The following is a 22,269-nucleotide window of genomic DNA, read 5'->3' as shown; positions in this document are numbered from 1 at the left end:
GGCACCAACACATTGCAGGAGAGGGCACAGAGAAGTAGCAGCCAGTCAACGCTCAGTCTCAACATCACAGCCTCCTTCTTCCATCCGAGAGTTCAGATGTTTTGCAGGACCTCTCTCAAGAAAAATTCCGTGAGTGTGAGATGTTTTTTCTCTGTCGCTGCCAGAACAGCCTGTAAAGTCAGAGATGGATTACATTGTCAGTTTAGTAGAAATTAAGCAAATCAGTTAACCTGCTGCCACGGATACTCTGTTCTCCACTGCTCTGAAAAGCCATTCCCATGTTTAATATCTGTGATATGCGGAAGGCTCATTTCTGTCCAGATATTACCAGCTCCCTGAAGACCCGTTATTCCTCTGAACACCTCACGCTCTCGCATACCTCTCCCATTCCATCATCACCTGTGGCTCTCCCAGGCCACGGCTACTTTCTCCTTAAGATTTACTTCCTCTTTGTATTGAAGTGCCAAAGGCCCCAGTCCCTGATGACTGTGTTCTCGAATACTGAGGGAAGACAGAGAGGAGATAACAGAGGCTTTGAGGACAATGCTCCAATCACCCTGTGTACAGTTCTGATCCCCATATTACAAAAAAGATATAGAGGCACTGAAGAAGCTGCACAAAAGGTTTGTACCAGAACTGAGAGGTTTCAACTATCAGGAAAGATTAAACAGGCTGGGGCTCTTTAGAAAAGAGACTGAGAGGTGACCTGATAGAGGTCTTTAAAATTATGAAGGGGTTCGATATGGTAGGCAGAGAGAAAGTATTTCTAGTTGTGGGAGGAGACCAAAACTGGGGGCCATACATATGAGATAGTCACTAATTAATCCAATAGGGAATTCAGGAGAAAGTTCTTTACCCAGAGAGTGGTGAGAATGTGGAACAAGGAGAGTTTGAGGCGAATGTCATTTGAGGGGAAGCTAGATAAGGACCTGAGGGAGAAAGGAATAGAAGGATGTGGTGATAGTGTGAGATGAAGTAGGGTGGGAGGAGGCTCGTGCGGAGCATAAACGCTGGCATGGACTGGTCGAGCCGAATGGCCGGTGTCTGTGATGTAATATTCTATCTAAGCCTTGGATATGGAAGTTGTGCCACATGCCTGCAGTTGCCAATATAACAACTCTCTTCAATCAGAGTGAAAGGGATAAATCAAATAACTACAGACCACATCATTGGTGGTGGGTGAGCTCCCAGAGAAAGAAAAAAGAAAGACTTGCGTTTCTACAGCGCCTTTCATGACCTCAGGACGTCCCAACGCTTTAGCACCAATGAAGTGTAGTCACTGTTGTAATGTAGAAAATGTGGTAGCCAATTTGTGCACAGCAAGCTCCCACAAACAGCAGTGTGATAATGACCAGATAAATTGTTTTAGTTGTGTTGATTAAGGGATAAGTATTGGGCCAGGGCCCAGTGGAGAACTCTCCTGCTCTTCTTCGAAATAGTGCCTTAGGATTTTTACGCCCACCTGAGAGGACAGACACGGCCTCGGTTTAACATCTCATCTGAAAGACTGTGCCTCCGACAGTGCAGCACACTCTGTGTACTGCATTGGAGTGTCAGCCTGGATTTTTATGCTCAAGTCACTGGAGTGTGGAGAGCGAGAGTGACTCAGGGCAAGGGTGCTTTCCACTGAGCCACGGCTGACACATAGGGTCTGGTGAAAGGGAGGAACTGAAAGAAATCAGTATTTGTAGGGAAATGGTGTTAGGGAAATTGACGAGATTGAAGGCCGATAAATCCCCAGGGGCCGATAATCTACATCCTAGGGTACTTAAGGAAGTGGCCCTAGAAATAATAGATGCTTTGCTGAACATCTTCCAACATTCGATGGAATCTGGAACAGTACCCATGGATTGGAGTGTAGCTAATGTTACCCTACTATTCAAAAAAGGTGGTAGAGAGAAAACGGGGAATTGCAGACTGGTAAACCTGACATCAGTAGTGGGGAAAATGCGAGAGTCCATTATAAATATGTAATAGCAGAGCACTTGGAAAAGAGTGACAGGATCGGACAAAGTCAACATGGATTTACAAAAGGTAAATCGTGTTTGACTAATCTACTTGAATTTTTGAGGATGTAACTGGTAAAATAGATAAGGGAGAACCAGTGGATGTGGTGTATTTCGACTTTAAAAAGGCTTTCAATAAGGTCCCGCATAAGAGATTAGTGTGTAAAGTTAAGGCACATGGGATTGGGGGCAAGGTATTGACTTGGATAGAGAACTGGTTGGCAGACAGAAGGCAAAGAGTTGGAATAAATGGGTCTGCTTCTGAGCGGCAGGAAGTGACTAGTGGGGCACTGGGGGCACTACGGGGGGAGGAACCAAATACGATTAAAATCACTAAGGAAGTGGTACTTGGTAAAATAATGGGACTTAAGCCGGATAAATCCCCTGGACCTGATGGCTTGCATCCTAGCGCCTTGAGGGAAGTAGCGGTAGGGATTGTGGATGCATTGGTAATAATTTTCCAAAACTCACTGGACTCAGCAAAGGTCCCGGCAGATTGGAAAACTGCTAATGTAACACCCTTATTTAAAAAGGGTAGTAGGCAGAAGGCTGTAAACTATAGACCTGTTAGCCTAACATCTGTGGTTGGTAAAATGTTAGAGTCCATTATTAAGGAGACAGTAACGGGACATTTGGATAAACATAATTTAATAGGACAAACTCAGCATGGTTTCATGAAGGGGAAGTCATGTTTGACAAATTTGCTTGAGTTTTTTGAGGAAGTAACATACAGGGTGGATAAAGGGGAACCAGTGGACGTAGTGTATTTAGACTTCCAAAAGGCATTTGACTAGGTGCCACACAAAAGATTATTGCTCAAGATAAAAAATCACGGGATTGGGGGTAATATTCTGGCGTGGGTGGAGGTTTGGCTCTCTAACAGAAAGCAGAGAGTTGGGATAAATGGTTCGTTCTCAGATTGGCAACCAGTAACTAGTGGTGTTCCGCAGGGGTCAGTGCTGGGTCCCCAACTCTTTACAATCTATATTAACGATTTGGAGGAGGGGACCGAGTGTAACATATCAAAGTTTGCAGATGATACAAAGATGGGACGGAAAGTACTGAGTGAGGAGGACATAAAAAACCTGCAAAGGGACATAGACAGGCTAAGTAAGTGGGCAGATATTTGGCAGATGGAATACAATACTGGAAAGTGTGAGGTTATGCACTTTGGCAGGAAAAGTCATCGAGCAAGTTATTATCTTAATGGCAAGAAACTGGAAAGTACTGTAGTACAAAGGGATCTGGGTGTCCTGGTGCACGAAACTCAAAAAGTTAGTATGCAGGTGCAGCAAGTGATTAAGAAGGCCAATGGAATGTTGGCTTTTGTTGCTAGGTGGATGGAATATAAAAACAGAGAGGTATTGCTGCAGTTGTACAAGGTATTGGTGAGACAGCACCTGGAATACTGCATACAGTTTTGGTGTCCATACTTAAGAAAAGACATACTTGCTCTCGAGTCAGTACAAAGAAGGTTCACTCGGTTAATCCCGGGGATGAGGGGGTGGTCATATGAGGAGAGGTTGAATAGATTGGGACTCTACTCATTGGAGTTCAGAAGAATGAGAGGCGATCTTATTGAAACATATAAGATTGTGAAGGGGCATGATCGGGTGGATGCAGTGAGGATGTTCCCAATGATGGGTGAAACTAGAACTAGGGGGCATAATCTTAAAATAAGTGGCTGCTCATTCAAAACTGAGATGAGGAGAAACTTCTTCACTCAGAGGGTGGTAGGTTTGTGGAATTTGCTGCCCCAGAAAGCTGTGGAAGCTACATCATTAAATAAATTTTAAACAGAAATAGATAGTTTCCTAGAAGTAAAGGGAATTAAGGGTTACGGGGACCGGGCAGGAAATTGGACATGAGTCTAGGTTCGGAATGGTCATGGCCCTGTGGATAGTGAAGTGGGCCCAGGGGCCGTCTAGCCTTGTTCTGCTCCTACTGTGTTCTAGTTCTGTGTTAGATTTCAGGAGATGGTTTTATTCCTGTTCCTGGCTGGGGTGGAGATCGCCTTTACAGAAGCTAAGTACTGTAGAAAATATAGGGACAGAGTGATCTCCTGGAAGAATTTCGATCGCCTAGATGGGTCGGAGAGGAATTTCCCAGATTTTTTTCTCCCAAATTGGCCATTGTGTCTTTATCTGGTTTTTCGCCTCACCCAGGAGATCACATGGGTTCGGGTGGATGCAGAGTGATAGAAGATTTGAGGTTAGGATCATATCAGCCATGATCTTATTGAATGGTGGAGCAGGCTCGAGGGGCCGATTGGCCTACTCCTGCTCCTATTTCTTATGTTCTTATGTTCTTATGTTCACTGCAGGGATCGGTCCTTGGACCCCAGCTCTTCACAATGTATATTAATGATCTAGACAAGGGAACTAGATGTAATATCTCCAAGTTTGCAGATGACACAAAGCTGGGTGGGTGTGTGTGCCGAGGATGCCGAGAAACTCCAGTATGATTTCGACAGGTTGGATGATTGGGCAGAAGCATGGCAGATGCAATATAACGTGGATAAATGCGAGGTTATCAATTTTGGTGTCAAAAACAGGAAGGCAGATTATTATCTGAATAGCAATAGATTGGGAGAAGGGGAAGTGCATCGAGACCTGGGTGTCCTTGTACAGCAGTCGCTGAAGGTAAGCATGCAGGTGCAGCAGGCAGTTAAGAAGGCAAATGGTATGTTGGCCTTCGTAGCGAGAGTGTTTGAGTACAGGAACAAGGATGTCTTGCTGCAGTTGTACAGGGCCTTGGTGAGACCACATCTTGAGTATTGTGTGCAGTTTTGGTCGACTTATCTGAGGAAGGATGTTCTTGCCATGGAAGGAGTTCAGCGAAGATTCACCAGGCTGATACCTGGGATGGCAGGAATGACGTATGAGGAGAGATTGGGTCGATTGGGCTTATATTCACTGGAGCTTAGAGGAATGAGAGGGGATCTCATTGCAACTTATAAAATTCTGACAGGACTGGACAGACCAGATGCAGGAAGGATGTTTTCGACGGTTGGGGAGTCCAGAACCAGGGGTCAGAGTCTAAGGATAAGGGGTAAGCCATTTTGGACAGAAATGAGGAGGAATTTCTTCACCCAGAGAGTGGTGAATCTGTGGAATTCTGTACCACAGAAGGCAGTCGAGGCGAATTCATTAAATCTATTCAAGGAGTTGTATATATTTCTTAAAGCTAAAGGGATCAAGGGGTATGGGGAGCAAGCAGGGACCGGGTACTGTATTTGGATGATCAGCCATGATCGCATTGAATGATGGAGCAGGTTCGAGGGACGGAATGGCCTACTCCTGCTCCTAACTTCTATGTTTCTATGTTTCTACGACCTTATATGGGATAAAATTAATACTCAACTAGAAACCGTTCTAGAAACCAGGAAGCTGGTTAAAAGACAGAAGCAGAGTGCTGTAGTTATTGGATGGTTTTTTGACTGGACGATGTAAAGAGTGGGCCCCCCTGCATCACTGCTGCGACCGTTGCCCTTCTTGCTATTTCAACAATCTGGACTTGGGTACAGGAGGCAGATGTATCGACATTTGCTGCTAACCCGAAAAAGAGGGAGCCTGGGCAGCTGTGAAGGAACCGTCAGTGAACATTTAGAGAAGAATATGGAGAGGAAGTATACAGCAAATGGTGTGTTAAAAGCTGTCGAGGAGTCCCCAACAATAGATATTTACTGAGCAGAGGAGACCATTCGGCCCACTGTGTTAATTCTGGGTCTTTGCCACAGCAATACTAAACTAAATCCACTGACCCACTATCTCCATATTGACCTGTATCAATCGCAGACCAATCCCACTCTCCTGCTCTCTCTCCAGAGCCCTGTAACAATCCCAAACTAATCCCACTCTCCCGCTCTCACCCCATAGCCCTGTATCAATCCCAAACTAATCCCATTGCCCCACTCTCTCCCAAAAGCCATGTAACAAGCCCAAACTAATCCCACTGCCCCGCTCTCACCCCATAGCCCTGAATCAATCCCAAACTAATCACACTGCCACGCTCACGCCCCATAGACCCGTATCAATCCCAAATAAATCCCAGTGCCCCACTCTCTCCCCATAGCCCTGCGCCGGCACTTTGAAAGAGCTATGCAATTAATTTCATTCACCTGCCCTTTCCCCATAGCCCTGTAATGTTTTTCCTTCAAGTATTTATTCAACTGCCTTTTGAAAGTTACTATTGAATCTGCTTCCACCGCCCTTTCAGGCAGCGCATTCCAGATCACAACAACTTGCTGCTTAAAAAAAATGTTTCCTCATGTCACCTCTGGTTCTTTTGCCAATCACCATAAATCTGTGTTCTCTGGTTACCGAACCTTCTGCCAGTGGAATCACTTTCTTGCTATTTACGCTATCAAAACTATTCATGATTTTGAACATCTCTATCAAATCTCCTCTTAACCCTCTCTGCTCTAAGGAGAACAACCCCAGCTTCTCCAGTCTCTCCACATAATTGAATTCCCTCATCCCTGGTACCATTCTGGTAAATCTCCTCTGCACCCTCTCTAAGACCTTGACATCCTGTGTTGACTTTAATAACATAGCACTGGTTTGACACGTTCCTGTGAAAGGTCATTGATCATTAAGAGATCGTAAATCTCACCTGCTTGCTGCTGGGGTTTGCCGATGTTGAGCTGAGACTGTAAGTGCAATGGTTTTGAAATGACTATCAGAGGGGATGTGGTTTAGGCGTCACATGAATGAAATGGCAGTTTCATCTTAAGTAGGAGAAGTGTAAGTGAAGGCCGTCCACGAGGAGGCTGGATTGGCTCGTGTGTGTCATGGGCTGTGGTATCCCACTGTCCAAACAGCCTACTGTGGGCAGCAGCATCTGTAACAGTTGGGAGCCCCTTTCTTTATCTTTACAACTTCCCTTCTCCACCTCTGCCCTCCTGCTGAAACCCATCACAACTGTTCCTCTGCTCAGCCATTGCCCACAGCCAGCAGGGCGAGTGGACAAGAAGCCAGGCTCATTCACCCTCTCCCTAACACAGGGCCACTGACACCAATTGTAACTGCTGCCCAGGCTCAGGTCAGCTCCCTCAGCACAGGCCGGGAATGGAGCCTGGAGCTTTCCAAATGCAAGGAAGTAAGAAACAAATACTGGCCAGCAAAGTCTCAGCGACTTCGAGAAATCTGTGCGTTTGTTTGATTGAAACCAAACGGCTTCGAACCCGAGGATACTTCACACAGGTGGAGAAATTCAGTTCAATTTTTCGACACAATTCAAAGCAGCAGAAGCAATGAACACGTTGAAACCGGCAAATATGAACACATATATCACTAAGCAACATTAGAATAGGGAGCATATGGCACAGAAAAGGAAGAAATGAAAGAAAGAAAGAAAGTACAAGGTCTTGGGGATTTTATACACTGGCACTGTTTTTCTTTCTGTGCCGGGGCAGCAGAGGGCACAATCGGAACATCAGCCACATCAGTGCCTGAAACATGTTTCAATCGGAACAGGAGGAGGCCATTCAGCCCCTCGAGCCTGTCAAACCGGAACTGGAGGAGGCCATCCAGCCCCCGAGTCTGTCAAACCAGAACAGGAGGAGGCCATTCAGCCTCTTGAGCCTGTCAAACTGGAACAGGAGGAGGCCATTCAGTCCCTCAAGCCCGTTACACTGGAATAGGAGGCCATTCAGCCCCTCGAGCCTATTACACAGGAGGAGGCCATTCAGCCCCTCGAGCCTGTTACACAGGAACAGGAGGAGGCCATTCAGCCCCTCGAGCCTGTTACACAGGAACAGGAGGAGGCCATTCAGCCCCTCGAGCCTGTTACACAGGAACAGGTGGAGGCCATTTATTCCCTTGACCCAGTTACACAGGAACAGCTAATTTATTATTAATGTTTCATGTGATGTGTTTGCTCTGAAATAAATTGTTAAAAGTTTTAACGTGCTTTGGTTGGGAATCGAACCCAGGTCTCCAGCGTGGCAGGTGAGAATTCTACCCCTGAATCACCAATGCTCCCATTAACAATAATTTCCATTTTCCGGTAGCTACAAATTATTTTTAACTTTTGTTAATAGAAGCGAGGACACTGCGGTAAAATAAAAAGCGAAATGCAGCAGATGCTGGATCTGAAATTGTTCAATAAATGTTGGAAGCACTCCACAGGTCAGGGAACATCTGTGGACAGAAAAACACAGGGTTAACCTTTCAGGTCCATGAGCTCTCGGTAGAACTAAGATTTTGCAGCTTTGTTGGTCCCGTGTGAGATTCCTTCTTAACTTTTTAAACTTTTAAACTGCTCAAAAATTACAAAATTAAGAAATTAACCTGCCCCCGAAAAAGAAATGGCCCGTACAGGAATCGAACACACGACCTTGGCATTATTAACACCACACTTTAATCAAATGAGCGAACCGGCCCATCCATAAAGCTTACCTATAGTACCATCCCTGTTTCCGGTCTTTGCTAGCTAAGTCACTGTCTTTGAAGGCTGTAAAAGAAAGACTTGCATTTCTACAGGCCTTTCACGACATCAGGACATCCCAAAGTGCTTTACAGCCAATGAATACTTTTTTAACTGTTTTGCATCTGTGACAGGTAGATTGGTCAGGAGGTGGTCAAGTAGGTGTTCCCCTCGTGTTGGTTCCCTCACCACCTGCTGCAGGCCCAGACTGGCAGCCATATCCTTCAGGACTCGACCAGCTCGGTCAGTAGTGCTGCTACCGAGCCACTCTTGGTGATGGGCATTGAGGTCCCCACCCAGAGTACATTCTCTGCCCATGCTGCCTTCAGTGCTTCTTCCAAGTGGTGTTCAACATGGAGGATTAATGTTTCATCAGCTGAGGGAGGGTGGTAGGTGGTAATCAGCAGGAGGTTACCTTGCCCATGATTGACCTGATGTCCTGAGACTTCATGGGGTCCGGAGTCAATGTTGAGGACTCGCAGGGCCTCTCCACCCGACTGTAAACACTGTGCCACCTGGAGGCTCTGTCCTGCTGTTGGGACTGTATACCCACCTCCTGTTCCTCTGTAACAGGCTTGAAGGTCTGAATGGAATCCTCCTATTTCTATTGAACATATTTGAGGGGCTGAATGGCCTCCTCCTATTCCTGTGTAAAAGACTCAAGGGGCTGAATGGCCTCCTCTTGTTCCTGTGTAACAGACTCAAGGGGCCAAATGGCCTCCTCCTGTTCCTGTACATTAGGTTCGAGGGGCTGAATGGACTCCTCCTGTTCCTGTGTAACAGGTTCGAGGGGTTAAATGGCCTCCTCCTGTTCATGAATAACAGGCTGGAGTCGCTGAATGGCCTCCTCCTGTTCCTGCATAACAGCATCGAGGGGCTTATTGGCCTCCTCCTGTTCCTGTGTAACAGGCTCGGGGGGCTGAATGACCTCATGCTGTTCATGTATAAGAAGCTTAACAGTGTGAATAGTCTCCTCCTGATCCTGTATAACAGGCTCGAGGGGCTGAGTGGACTCCTCCTGTTCCTGTATAATAGGCTCAAGGGGCTGAATGGATTCCTGTACCTGTGTAAGAGGCTCGAGGAGCTGAATGGCCTCATCCTTCTCATGAATAACAGGCTTCAGGGGCTGAATGGCCTCCTCCTGTTCCTGTCTAACAGACTCGAGGGGCTGAATGGACTCCTCCTGTTCCTGTATAACAGACTCGAAGGGCTGAATGGCCTCCTTCTCTTCATGTATAACAGGCTTGAAGGGCTGAAAGGCCTCCTCCTATTCCTGTGTATCAGGCTTGAGGGGCTGAATGGCTTCCTCCTTTTCCTGTATAACTGGCTCGAAAGGCTGAATAGCCTCCTCCTGTTCCCGTATAACAGGCTCAAGGGGCTGAATGGCCTCCTCTTGTTCCCATCTAACAGGCTCGAGGGGCTGAATGGCCACCTCCTGTTCCACTGATACAGACTTGAGGGGCTGAACGGCTTCCTCCTTTTCCTGCATAACAGACTTAACAGGCTGAATAGCCTCCGCCTGTTCCTGAGTAAAAGGGTCATTGGACTGAATGGCATTCTCCTGTACCCGTGTCAAAGGGCCTTGGGACTGAATGGCCTCCTCATGTTCCTTTGTTAAAGGGTCATGGAACTGAATGGCATGCTCCTGTTCCTATGTAAAAGGGTAATGGAACTGAATGGCATGCTCCTGTTCCTATGTAAATGGGCCATGGGAATGAACGGCCTCCTCCTGTTCCTATGTAAAAGGGTCATGAGACTGAATGGCGTCCCTATGTAAAAGGCAGCACGGTGGCATAGTGGTTAGCACTGTTGCCGCACAGCGCCAGGAACCCGCGTTCGAATCCGACCTCGGGCGACTGTCTGCATGGAGTTTGCACATTCTCTCAGTGTTTCCGTGGGTTTCCTCTGGGTGCTCCAATTTCCTCCCACAGTCCAAAGATGTGCGAGCTAGGTTGATTGGCTCGGATAAATTGATCCTTAGTGTTAGGGGGATTAAATACGTGGGGTTGCGGGGATAGGGTGGGATATGTGTGGGTGCAAGCTCGATGGGCCAAAAATGACCTCTATCTGCACTGTGGGGTTTCTGTGACTGAATAGCCTCCTCCAGTTCCTATGTAAAACGGCCATGGGACTGAATGGCCTCGTGTTCCTATGTAAATGGGACATGGGACTGAATGGCCTCCTCCTGCTCCTGTGCAACAGAGTCAGGGTTTGAGTAGGACTTAGAGGGAAAGTGTCGGGGCGGCAGTTTCCCTTCTCTGAATTACCGATTTACTGCAAAATGTACCGTTGGTGGAGGGAACCCTGACCCAAAATCCGACTCTGATCGGACTCAAACCCACAATCTGTCATACAACTAGAAGTCCATTGTGCCACAGAGCTAATTACATAGAACTGCATTACAAAAGCAAAATAGTGTTGATGCTGGAAATCTGAAATATAAACAGATGAAATGCTGCAAAAACACTCTGCAGGTCAGGCAGCATTCCATGTCTGTTTAAAAGGGATCTACTTTCAGTCCCGGATTATTCTGTGTCTGTTTAAAAGGGATGTACTGTCATTCTGTGTCTGTTTAAAAGGGATGTGCTTGTTAGTCCCGGATCTTTCTGTATCTGATTAAAACGGGTGTTACATAATATTAGAGTCTGCCCCACAGAAACAGTCCATTTGCACGAACTGGTCTCCAAACGAGGCTCCTCCTTCTCTATTTCTCCGCCGCGCCCCCCCACCCCCCCAAAAAAAAACTAGAATCAATATCGAGCCTGCACTGACACACATCCCACCCGATCCCCGTAACCCCTACCCTATCCCCGTAACCCCACGTATTTAAACCCCCCTAACACTAAGGGGCAATTTATTATAGCCAATCAACTTAACCTGCACATTTTTGGACTGTGGGAGGAAACCGGAGCACCCGGAGAAAACCCACGCAAACACAGGGAGAATGTGCAAACTCCACACAGACAGTCACCCGAGGTCCGGATTCGAACCCGGGTCCCTAGCGCTGTGAGGCAACAGTGCTAACCACTATGCCACCATGCTGCCCGTTCATTAATGTCTTTCAGGGAAAGAAATCTGCCGCACTTACCTGGTCTGGTCTTTGTGTGACTCCATTCCCATAGCAATGTGGTTGACTCTTAACTGCCCTCTGAAATGGCCTAGCAAGCCAGTCAGTTGTAACAAACCGCTACGAAACAAAATAATAAAAATGAAACTGTACGGACCACCTGGCCTCCTCCCGAGGTCCACACCATCACAGAAGCCAGTCTTCAGACAATTCCATTCACTCCACATGATATCAAGAAAAGGCTGAGCAAACTGGTAACAGCAATGGCTCTGGGCCCTGACAACACACCGGCTATCATTCGGAAGACTTGTGCTTCAGCCAAGCTGTTCTAGTACAGCTACAGCACTGGCATTTATCCAACAATGTGGAAGACTGCCCAGGTATGTCCTGTCCACATAAAGCAGCACAAATCCAATCAAGCCAATTACCGCCCCATCAGTCTACTCTCTACTCTCAATCATCAGCAAAGTGATGGAAGGTGCCATCCACAGTGCCGTAAAGAGGCACTTACTGACCAATAACCTGCTCATTGATGCCCGGCTTGGGTTCTGCCAAAAGCACTCGGCTCCCGACTTCATTAAAACCTTGGTCCAACATGAACAAAGGAGCTGACCATCAACATCCTGGGGGTTACCATTGACCATAAATACTGTGACAACAAGAGAAGGTCAGAGGCGAGGCATTCTGCGTCGGGTGTCTCACCTCCTGACTTCCCAAAGACTTTCTACCATCTACAAGGCACAAGTAAGGAGTGTGATAGAATACTCTCCACTTGCCTGGATGAGTGCAGCACCAACAACACTCAAGAAGTTCGACACCATCCAGAGCAAAGCAGCCCGCTTGATTGACACCCAATCCACCACTTTAAACATTCACTCCCTCCACCACTGGCGCACCGTGGCTGCAGTGCGTACCATCTACAAGATGCACTGCAGCAACTCACCAAGGCTTCTTGGGCAGCACCTCCCAAACCCGTGACCTCTTCCACCTAGAAGGACAAGCGCAGCAGGCGCATGGGAACACCCCCACCTCCAAGTTCCCCTCCAAGTCACACACCATCCTGACTTAGAAGTATATTGCCGATCCTTCATCGTTGCTGGGTCAAAATCCTGGAACTCCCTCCCTAACAGCACTGTGGGAGTACCATCACCACACGGACTGCAGTGGTTCAAGAAGGCGGCACACCACCACCTTCTCAAGGATCAATTAGGGATGGGCATTTAATGCTGGCCTTGCCAGCGCACCCACATCCCATAAACGAATTAAAAAAAATCCTATCAGCATATCCTTCTATTCCTTTCTCCCTTCCTCTTAAATGCATCTGTAGTATTCGCCTCAACTAATGCATTCTCAGCGCTCTTTGGGCAAAGAAGTTAACCCTGAATTCCCTGATGGATTTATCGGTGAGTATTTGTTACCTGTTTTCTCTGAGCTAGTTCCTGACTCACTCACAGTAGGAAGCATTTTCTCACTGTTAATTTGCAGCTGCGATGGCCGAGTGGATAAGGCGTTTGGACTCGAAATCTCAATGGGGTTTTCCTGTGCAGGTTTGAACCCTGCTCGCAGCGACTTTGAAATTAATTATTTATTTTATTTCATCGGCTCCCTGTGGCGATCACTGGCCCCGAAATTGATCAGAATTCCCTCCACTGCACTTTATTACACTGATTAACCCAAAGCTGTTGTTCCAATTGGAACACTAATAATTTATCGGCATCAATTAGATATTGTGGATTTGTTGGGAACTAGTGAGCAATACACACACAAAGCAGCATCAAAAATACTAATTAATAAAGAGCTCTGCAGTGTCTGGTAGGGAATCACCTTCAGCTACTAAGTGGGAACACGGTTTGGTTTTATAAAACTGAACACGAATTAAAAGTGTGTAAAAAGACCGCGGCAGAACTAGAACCTACAATCTTCTGGTAACCTGAGGATTAAGTAGTGGTTTGTAGATCAGCGACATCTGTGGACAGAGAAACACAGGGTCAACCTTCCAGTTCCTTGAACTCTCGGCAGAACTTTGCTTCAAATAATTACAGCTCCAATCTTTTCAGCAAATAGCAAAATTAAGAAACTACCCACACCATCAAAAAGTAAATGGCCCATACGGGGATCGAACCCGCGACCTTGGCGTTATTAGGAGCACGCTCGAACTTACTGAGCTAACCAGCCTAACTTCACTCCTTTTACTGTTAAATTCAATTTCTGTTGAGTTTTGGTTTTTGTCAGTTGACTTCGAAGGCTGTAAAAGAAAGACTCTGATTTCAACAGCGCCTTTCACATCAGGACGTCTCAAAATGCTTTACAGCCAATGAAGTTGTAGTCACTGTTGTAATGTAGGAAAAACAGCAGCAGCCAATTTGTGCACAGCAAGCTCCCACAAAGTGATAATCGAAGATAACCTGTTTTAGTGATGGTGATCTGCGGATAAATATTGGTTACAGGACACCGGGTAAACCTCATCACCCCCTGCTCTTCTTCCAATCGTGCCATGGGATCTTTAATGTCCACCCGAGAGGGCAGAGGGGGCCTCAGTTTTGGAGTTGTATTCCACCACAATCTGTAACCTTATGGACCGGCATATCTCTCACACTACCATTAGCATCAAGACAGGGGACCAACCCTGGTTCAATGAGGAGTGCAGAAGCGCATTTCAGGAGCAGCACCAGGCGTACCTAAAATGAGGTGCCAACCTCATGAAGCTACAACACAGGACTACACACATTCTAAGCTATGGAAACAGCATGTGTAGACAGAGCTAAGCGATCCAACAACCAACGGATCAGATCAATGCTCTGCAATCCTGCCACATCCAGTCGTGACTATTTTAATTTAATTTAATTTGTTCCTATGATTTGGCCATCGCTGGCAAGGCCAGCATTAATTGCCCATTCTTATTGCCCTTGAGAAGGTGGTAGTGAGAAGCCCTCTTGACCCGCTGCAGTCAATGAGGTGAAGGTCCTCCAATAGTACTGTTAGGGAGGGATTTCCAGGATTTTGACCTAGCGACGATGAAGTTATGGTGATATATTTTCACGTCGGGATGGTGTGTAACTTGGAGGGGAACTTGGAGGTGATGGTGTTCCCATGCACCTGCTGCCCTTATAAGAACATAAGAACATAAGAAATAGGAGCAGGAGTAGGCATTCGGCCCCTCGAGCCTGCTTCACCATTCAATAAGTTCATGGCTGATCTGATCTTGGCCTCAACTCCACTTTTCTGCCTGTTCCCCCTTAACCCTTGACACTCCGATAGTTCAACAATCTGTCTACCTCAGGCTTGTATATAATCAATGATTCAGGCTCCACAGCTCTCTGGGGTAGATAATTCCAAAAATTCACAACCCTCTGAGAGAAGAAATTCCTCCTCATCTGCGTCTTAAATGGACAAACCCTTATTCTGAAACTATGCCACCTGATTCTAGATTCCCCCATGAGGGAAAACAACCTCTCAGCATCTACCCTGTCAAGCCCCCTCAGAATCTTATATGTTTCAATGAGATCACTTCTCATTCTCCTAACCTCCAATGAGTATAGGCCCAACCTGCTCAACCTTTCCTCATAAGACAATCCCTTCATCCCAGGAATCAACCTAGAGAACCTTCTCTGAACTGTCTCCAATGCAAGTTTATCCCTCCTTAAATAAGGAGAACAAAAATGTATGCAGTACTCTAGGCGTGGCCTCACCTGTACAGTTGTAGCAAGACTTCCCTGCTTTAATACTCCATGCCCCTTGCAATTAAGGCCAACATTCCATTTGTCTACTTAATTACTGCATGCTAACTTTTTGTGTTTCATGTACGAGGACACCCAGATCCATCTTAACCGCAGCATTCTGTCGTCTCTCTCCATTTCAATAATATTTTGCTTTTCTATGCCCTCCATGGCCTCGCCCCTCCCTATCTCTGTAATCTCCTTCAGCCCCACAACCCCCTGAGATATCTGTGCTCCTCTAATCCAGCCCTCTTGAGCATCCCTGATTATAATCGCTCAACCTTTCTGTTGCCCTAAGCTTTGGAATTCCCTGCCTAAACCTGTCCACCTCTCTTTCCTCCTTTAAGATGCTCCTTATAACCTATCTCTTTGACCAAGCTTTTGGTCACCTGCCCTAATTTCTCCTTATGTGGATTGGTGTCAAATGTTTTGTCTGAAAATACTCCTGTGCAGCGCCTTGGGACGTTTTACTACATTAATGGTGCTATATAAATGCAAGTTGTTGTTGGTAATGGTGGTCGCTGATTCGGTGATGGTCTTGCTGTTGAATGTGAAGGGGCGGTGGTTAGACTTTCGCTTGTTGGAGCTGGCCATTGCCTGGCACTTGTGTTGGCTGTTGTCATGTGTGGCACACAGTGACATATGCACAGTATTTGCCGATAGGATAGTGTATGATTGACAACTGCAGGTGTATGCTGAAAGATTAATGCAGGAAATTGTCAGCTAGAGTCTCGAAAATATAAGCTTATACACATGAACCAAACCCAATGGCCGGTTAGCTCAGTTGGTTAGAGCGTGGTGCTAATAACGCCAAGATCGCGGGTTCGTTCCCCGTATGGGCCGTTTGATTTTTGGTAGAGAGGGTAGTTACTTGATTTTGTTATTTGTTGAAAAGTTTGGATGGAAACTCACACGGGACCTGCAATACTTTGAAGCAAAGCTGGAAATCCTGAGTTATGACCTGCGGAGCGTTTCCAACATTAAATGAACAATTCCAGATCCATCGGACTTCTCGTATTTCAATCAGTGAACGGTTCACAGCTGCTGATTGGTTTGGAGTGCAAAGAATAGAACTGAAATAAATACAATCCCGGGGTTTAATCGCTCATTATTAACATACCGCCAGAAACAGACCGTTCGGTCCAACCAGTCCATGCCGCCGTTTATGCTTCACTCGAGCCTCCTCCAGTCTTTCCTCATCTAAATCTATCAGCATAACCCTCTATTCACTTCTCCCACATTTGCTTACCTAGCCTCCTCTAAAATGCATCTAAACTATTCGCTTCAACCACTCCCTGTGGTAGCGAGTTCCACATTCTCACCACTCTCTGGGTAAAGATGTTTCTGCTGAATTCCCGATTGGATTTCTTGCTGACTATCTTATATTGATGGCCTCTAGTTATGTTCTTCCCCACAAGTGGAATCATTCTCTCTGTATCCACTCTATCAAAACCTTTCATAATTTTAAAGATCTTTTAAACTGACCTCCCTATTCTTCCTAGCATAATGAAATACGTCACACTTATTTGTGTTCAAATTCATTTGCCAATGCTATGCCCATTCTGCAAGTTTATTAATGTCCTCCTGTAACTTGTTGCAGTCCTCCCCAGTATTGACTATTCCCCCCAATTTGGTGTCATCTGCAAATTTATAAATTGTGTTTCTGATCACTAAGTCTAAATCGTTAATATAAATTGCGAACAGCAGTGGCTCCAGCTCTGATACTTGTGGAACACCACTACCCACCTTCTGCCACTGTGAATAAACTACCCGGTAGTCGGACTATCTGCCTTCTCTCCTTAAGCCAGCCAGCAATCCATTCCACTACTTCTCGCCTGACTCTGAATTCTCTGCCCTTGTTCATCAGTCTATTATGGGGTACATTATCGAAGGCCTTCTGAAAATCCAGATAAATTACATCTACTGCATTACCATTGTCTACTCTCTCTGTTGGTTTGGAGTGCATAGAATGGGACTGAAATGACATCGGCGATCTCCAGTTCCCTGCTCCCCTCACCCACTCCAACCTAACTCCCTCTGATCTTGCAGCACTCCGTTCTCTCCGATACAACCCTAACATTGTCATTAAACCTGCTGACAAAGGTGGTGCTGTTGTTCTTTGGAGAACCGTCCTCTACCATCTGGAGGCTGAACGGCAACTCCCTGCCAGCTCCTCCTACCTGCCCCTGGACCATGACCCCACTACTGAACATCAAGCAATTGTTTCCAAGACTGTCACTGACCTCATCTCCTCTGGAGATCTTCCCCCCATGGCCGCCAATCTCTCAGTTCCTCAACACTGCACTGCTCACTTCCACATCCTTCCCAAGATCCACAAACAGGACTGCCCTGGTTGACCAATTGTTGCAGCCTGTTCTTGCTCCACAGAACTGATTTCTTCCTATCTTCACTCTATTTTTTCTCGACTTGTCCAGTCCCTTCCCACCTACATGCGCGACTCTTCCAACACCCTCCATACTTTAACAGTTTCCAGTTTCCTGGCCCCAAACGTCTCCTTTCCACTCTGGATGTCCATTCCCTCTACACCTCCATCCACCACCAGGACGGCCTTAAGCGGCTCCACTTCTTCCTTGAACAGTGGCCCCACCAGTCCCCATCCACCACCGCCTTTGTCCACCTGGCTGCACTTGTTCTCACATTGTACAACTTCTCCTTTGATTCCATTCACTTCCTCCAAATTAAAGGTGTTGCTATAGGTACCTGCATGGGCCCTAGCTATGCCTGCCTTTTTGTGGGATATGTGGAACATTCTTTGTTCAAGTCCTACTCAGGTCCCCTTCCACACCTCTTTTTCCGGTACATCGATGATTGTATTGGTGCTGTTTCCTGCTCTCGCCCTGAACTAGATAATTTCTTTCACTTTGCCTCCAATTTCCACCCATCCCTCACCTTCACATGGTCCATCTCCGACTCTTCCCTTCCCTTCCTCGACTTCTCTGTCTCCATTTCTGGGGATAGGCTATCGACCAACATCCACTATAAGCCCACTGACTCCCACAGCTACCTGGACCACACTTCCTCCCACCACGCTTGCTGTAAGGACTCATAGAAGCATAGAAACATAGAGACATAGAAGATAGGAGCAGGAGTAGGCATTTGGCCCCTCGAGCCTGCTCCACCATTCAATGCGATCATGGCTGATCATCCAAATTCAGTACCCTATCCCTGCCTTCTCCCCATATCCCTTGATCCCTTTAGCCTTAAGAAATATATCTAACTCCTTCTTGAATATATTTAATGAATTTGCCTCCACTGGCTTCTGTGGTAGAGAATTCCATAGGTTCACCACTCTCTGGATGAAGTAATTCCTCCTCATCTCTGTCCTAAATGGCTTACCCCTTATCCTTAGGCTGTGACCCCTGGTTCTGGAATCCCCGGCCATCGGGAACATCCTTACTGCATCTAGTCTGTCTAGTCCTGTTAGTATTTTATAAGTATCAATGAGATCACCTCTCATTCTTCTAAACTCCAGCGAGTATAAGACCAATCAACCCAATCTCTCCTCATATGTCATTCCTGCCATCCCAGGTATCAGTCTGGTGAATCTTCACTGCTCTCACTCCATGGCAAGAACATCCTTCCTCAGATAAGGCGACCAAAACTGCACACAATGCTCAAGATGTGGTCTCACCAAGGCCCTGTACAACTGCAGCAAGACATCCTTGCTGCTGTACTCGAACCCTCTCGCTACGAAGGCCAACATACCATTTGCCTTCTTAACCGCCTGCTGCACCTGCATGCTTACCTTCAGCGACTAGTGCACAAGGACACCCAGGTCTAGTTGCACTTCCCCTTCTCCCAATCTATTGACGTTCAGATAATAATCTGCCTTCCTGTTTTTGCCACCAAAGTGGACAACCTCGCATTTATCCACATTATACTGCATCGGACATGCTTCTTCCCAATCACCCAACCTGTCCAAATCATACTGGAGTTTCTCGGCATCCAATTCGCAATTCACAATTCAATTCACAATTCAAATCGCTTTATTGGCATGATAAGTTACATCTTATATCGCCAAAGCATCAAAATACATTTATGGTTGAGCACATAAACGCAGTTCTATTCATACAGTGTATAAACAGGTATATCCCTGAGTGTATAAATATACATTCGCATTGTTTATATATATTCATTTCTGAGTTTACTGGTTGTCCCTCTGTTCATGGCAAGCTGTAACATAGTGTGCCGCCAGTGTTACACAGCTTCTCTCCTCTCCCAGCACACATGCCCACCTAGCTTTGTGTCATCTGTAAACTTGGAGATATTACATCTAGTTCCCTCGTCTAGATCATTAATATATATTGTGAATAACTGGGGTCCTAGCACCAATCCCTGCGGTACCCCACTAGTCACTGCCTGCCACTCGGATAAAAGACCCGTTTATTCCAACTCTTTGCTTCCTGTCTGCCAACCAGTTGTCTATCCAAGTCAGTATCTTGCCCCCAATTCCATGTGCCTTAACTTTACACCCTAATCTCTTGTGCGGGACCTTCTCAAAAGCCTTCTGAATGTCCAAATACACCACATCCACATAGCATTTCCCCCACTACCGATGTCAGGCTTACCGGTCTATAATTCCCCGTTTTCTCTCTACCACCTTTTTTGAATAGTGGGGTAACATTAGCTACCCTCCAATCCATGGGAACTGTTCCAGAGTCTATCGAATTTTGGAAGATGACCAGCAATGCATCTACTATTTCTACGGCCACTTCCTTAAGTACACTAGGATGTAGATTATCAGTCCCTGGGGATTTATCCATTCCATTCTATTCCATTCTCCCAGTTTCTCTGTCTCTGTTGCATCTGTTCTGATGAGGCCACCTTCCATACCAGTGCTTCCGGTATGTCTTCCATTTTCCTCAACTGAGGATCCCCCTCTACCATGGTTGACATGACACTCGACCGAGTCTGTTCCGTTTCCCGCACGACTGCTCTCACCCCTTCCGCTCACTCCCAGAAACATAATAGGGTTCCCCCCTTGTCCTCACCTTTCACCCCACCTGCCTCCACATTCAACGGATCATCCTGCGCCATTTCCACCACCTCCAGCATGATCCCACCACCAAACACATCTTCCCCTCCTCCCTTTCAGCATTTCAAAGGGACCGCTCTCTCCATGACAGCCTGGTACACTCCTCTATCACCCCAACACCCCTTCTCCTTCGCCCGGCACCATCCCATGCAAGTGCAGGAGATGCAACACCTGCCCTTTTAATTCCGTCCTTCCCATCGCCCAGGGCACCAAACACTCCTTCCAGGTGAATCAGCGATTACCTGTACTTCTTACAATTTAGTTACTGTATTCGCTGAATCTACATTGTGACACCAAATGCAGATTGGGTGACCGCTTTGCAGAACAGTCGGCAAGTGTGACCCCGAGCTTCCGGTCACCTGTCACTATAATTATCTGCTCCACTCCCTCTCTGATCTCTCCTTCCTTGGCCTGTTGCACTGTTCCAATGAAGCTCTACGTAAGCTCGAGGAACAGCACCTCATCTTTCTATTAGGCACTTTACAGCCTTCTGGACTTAACACCGAGTTCAACAATTTCAGACTATAAATTGGCCCCTGTATTTCTTTAATTTTTTTAATTTGTTCTCATTTTTCCTCACATGACAGTTGTTAATGTTTCTGCCATAATCATTCACACCTCATCTTGAGCCATCTTTTGTTCGTTAACTTGTCCTATTACCTCTCCTTTTGCCTTGCACCATCATCCCTTTTGTAAGTCAATCTCTCCTGCCGTCCATTCTATCACAGACATTTCCTTTGTTCTTACCTCGCCTCCACCCACCCCTGCTTAAATATCTGTCTTCCCTAACCTTCTCCAGTTCTGACGAAGGGTTCGACCTGAAAGGTTAACTCTGTTTCTCCCTCACTCGATGCTGCCTGACCTGCTGAGTGTTTCCAGTATTCTCTGTTGTTAATGAAATGAACACAGTAACGGAGTTTAATCACTCATTATTAGGATTTGTTGAGTCTACTTTTGTGTGGCCACGTGGCCTAATGGATAAGGCGTCTGACTTCGGTGTAAATTCTGAATGCTATCAGAAGATTGCAGGTTCGAGTCCTGCCGCGGTCGTTTTACACACTTTTTAATTCGGTTTCAACTTTAGAAAACCAAACCGCATTTCCACTCTTTTCCTTCCAAACATTGCAGGGTTCTTTATTAAATGGAATTTTTACGTGCTGTCTTATGTGTAAATTTCTCACTGATCTTTGCAAATAGTTTCAAACAAATCCACAATTTCTCATTGATGACAATTTGTGTTTCCAATTGGAACAACAGCTTTGGGTTAATCAGTGTCATAACGTGCAGTGGAGGGAATTCTAATCAGTTTCGGGGCCAGTGATCTCCACAGGGAACCGATGAAATAAAATAAAAAATTTGCAGTAGAATCGCTGCGAGCAGGATTCGAACCTACACGGGAAAACCCCATTGGATTTCAAGTCCAACACCTTAACCACTCGGCCATCGCAGCTGTGCAAATGTAACTTTTCAACAGTGAAATGACCTATGCAAACTATTAGACAACTTCCCTGCACAATATAAATGGAAGGAAGTTGTGTGACAGCTGCACAGAGGCCTGGTTAGGTCACTGTGTACAGTTCTGCACACTGCACCTTAGAAAGGATATATTGACCTTGGAGGATGTGCGGTGCAGATTCACGAGTGTGTTACCAGGGCTCCAAGGGTTAGGCTATGAGCAGAGATCACATAATCTAGGCTTGTATTCCCTGGAATATTGAAGATTAAGGGGCAGAGATCATAGAAATACAGAAATTTACGCCAGAGAAGGAGGCCATTCGGCCCATCGTGTCTTTGCCGGACGAAAAAGAGATATTTTGCCTCATCCCACTTTCCAGCTCTGGGTCCGTAGCCCTGTAGCTTACAGCACTTCAAGTACATGTCCATACTGCTTTCTATTAATGTGATCGGTAGTGACTTCCAGGTCCGCTCCACTCTCTGTGTGAAAATGGTTCTTGTCAACTCCTCTTTAATCATTTTACCAGTTACTTTAAATCT

General features: G+C 46.2%; 2 non-coding genes across 2 annotated transcripts; one reads left to right on the top strand and one right to left on the bottom strand.

Moving 5' to 3' along the window:
• Positions 1 to 12,986: 12,986 nt before the first annotated feature.
• Positions 12,987 to 13,070, top strand: trnas-cga (transfer RNA serine (anticodon CGA)). Its single transcript has one exon. It is a non-coding gene; the product is annotated as a tRNA-Ser (tRNA).
• An 8,572-nt stretch (positions 13,071 to 21,642) lies between these two features.
• On the bottom strand, positions 21,643 to 21,724 carry trnas-uga (transfer RNA serine (anticodon UGA)). Its single transcript has one exon. It is a non-coding gene; the product is annotated as a tRNA-Ser (tRNA).
• Positions 21,725 to 22,269: the final 545 nt, after the last annotated feature.

Source organism: Somniosus microcephalus, unplaced genomic scaffold (genome assembly GCF_052327205.1).
Source record: "Somniosus microcephalus isolate GS21.2 unplaced genomic scaffold, FLI_Smic_1.0 unresolved_chr8, whole genome shotgun sequence".
In the NCBI taxonomy this organism is placed as follows: domain Eukaryota; kingdom Metazoa; phylum Chordata; class Chondrichthyes; order Squaliformes; family Somniosidae; genus Somniosus; species Somniosus microcephalus.
This window is presented reverse-complemented; position numbering and strand designations above follow the sequence as displayed.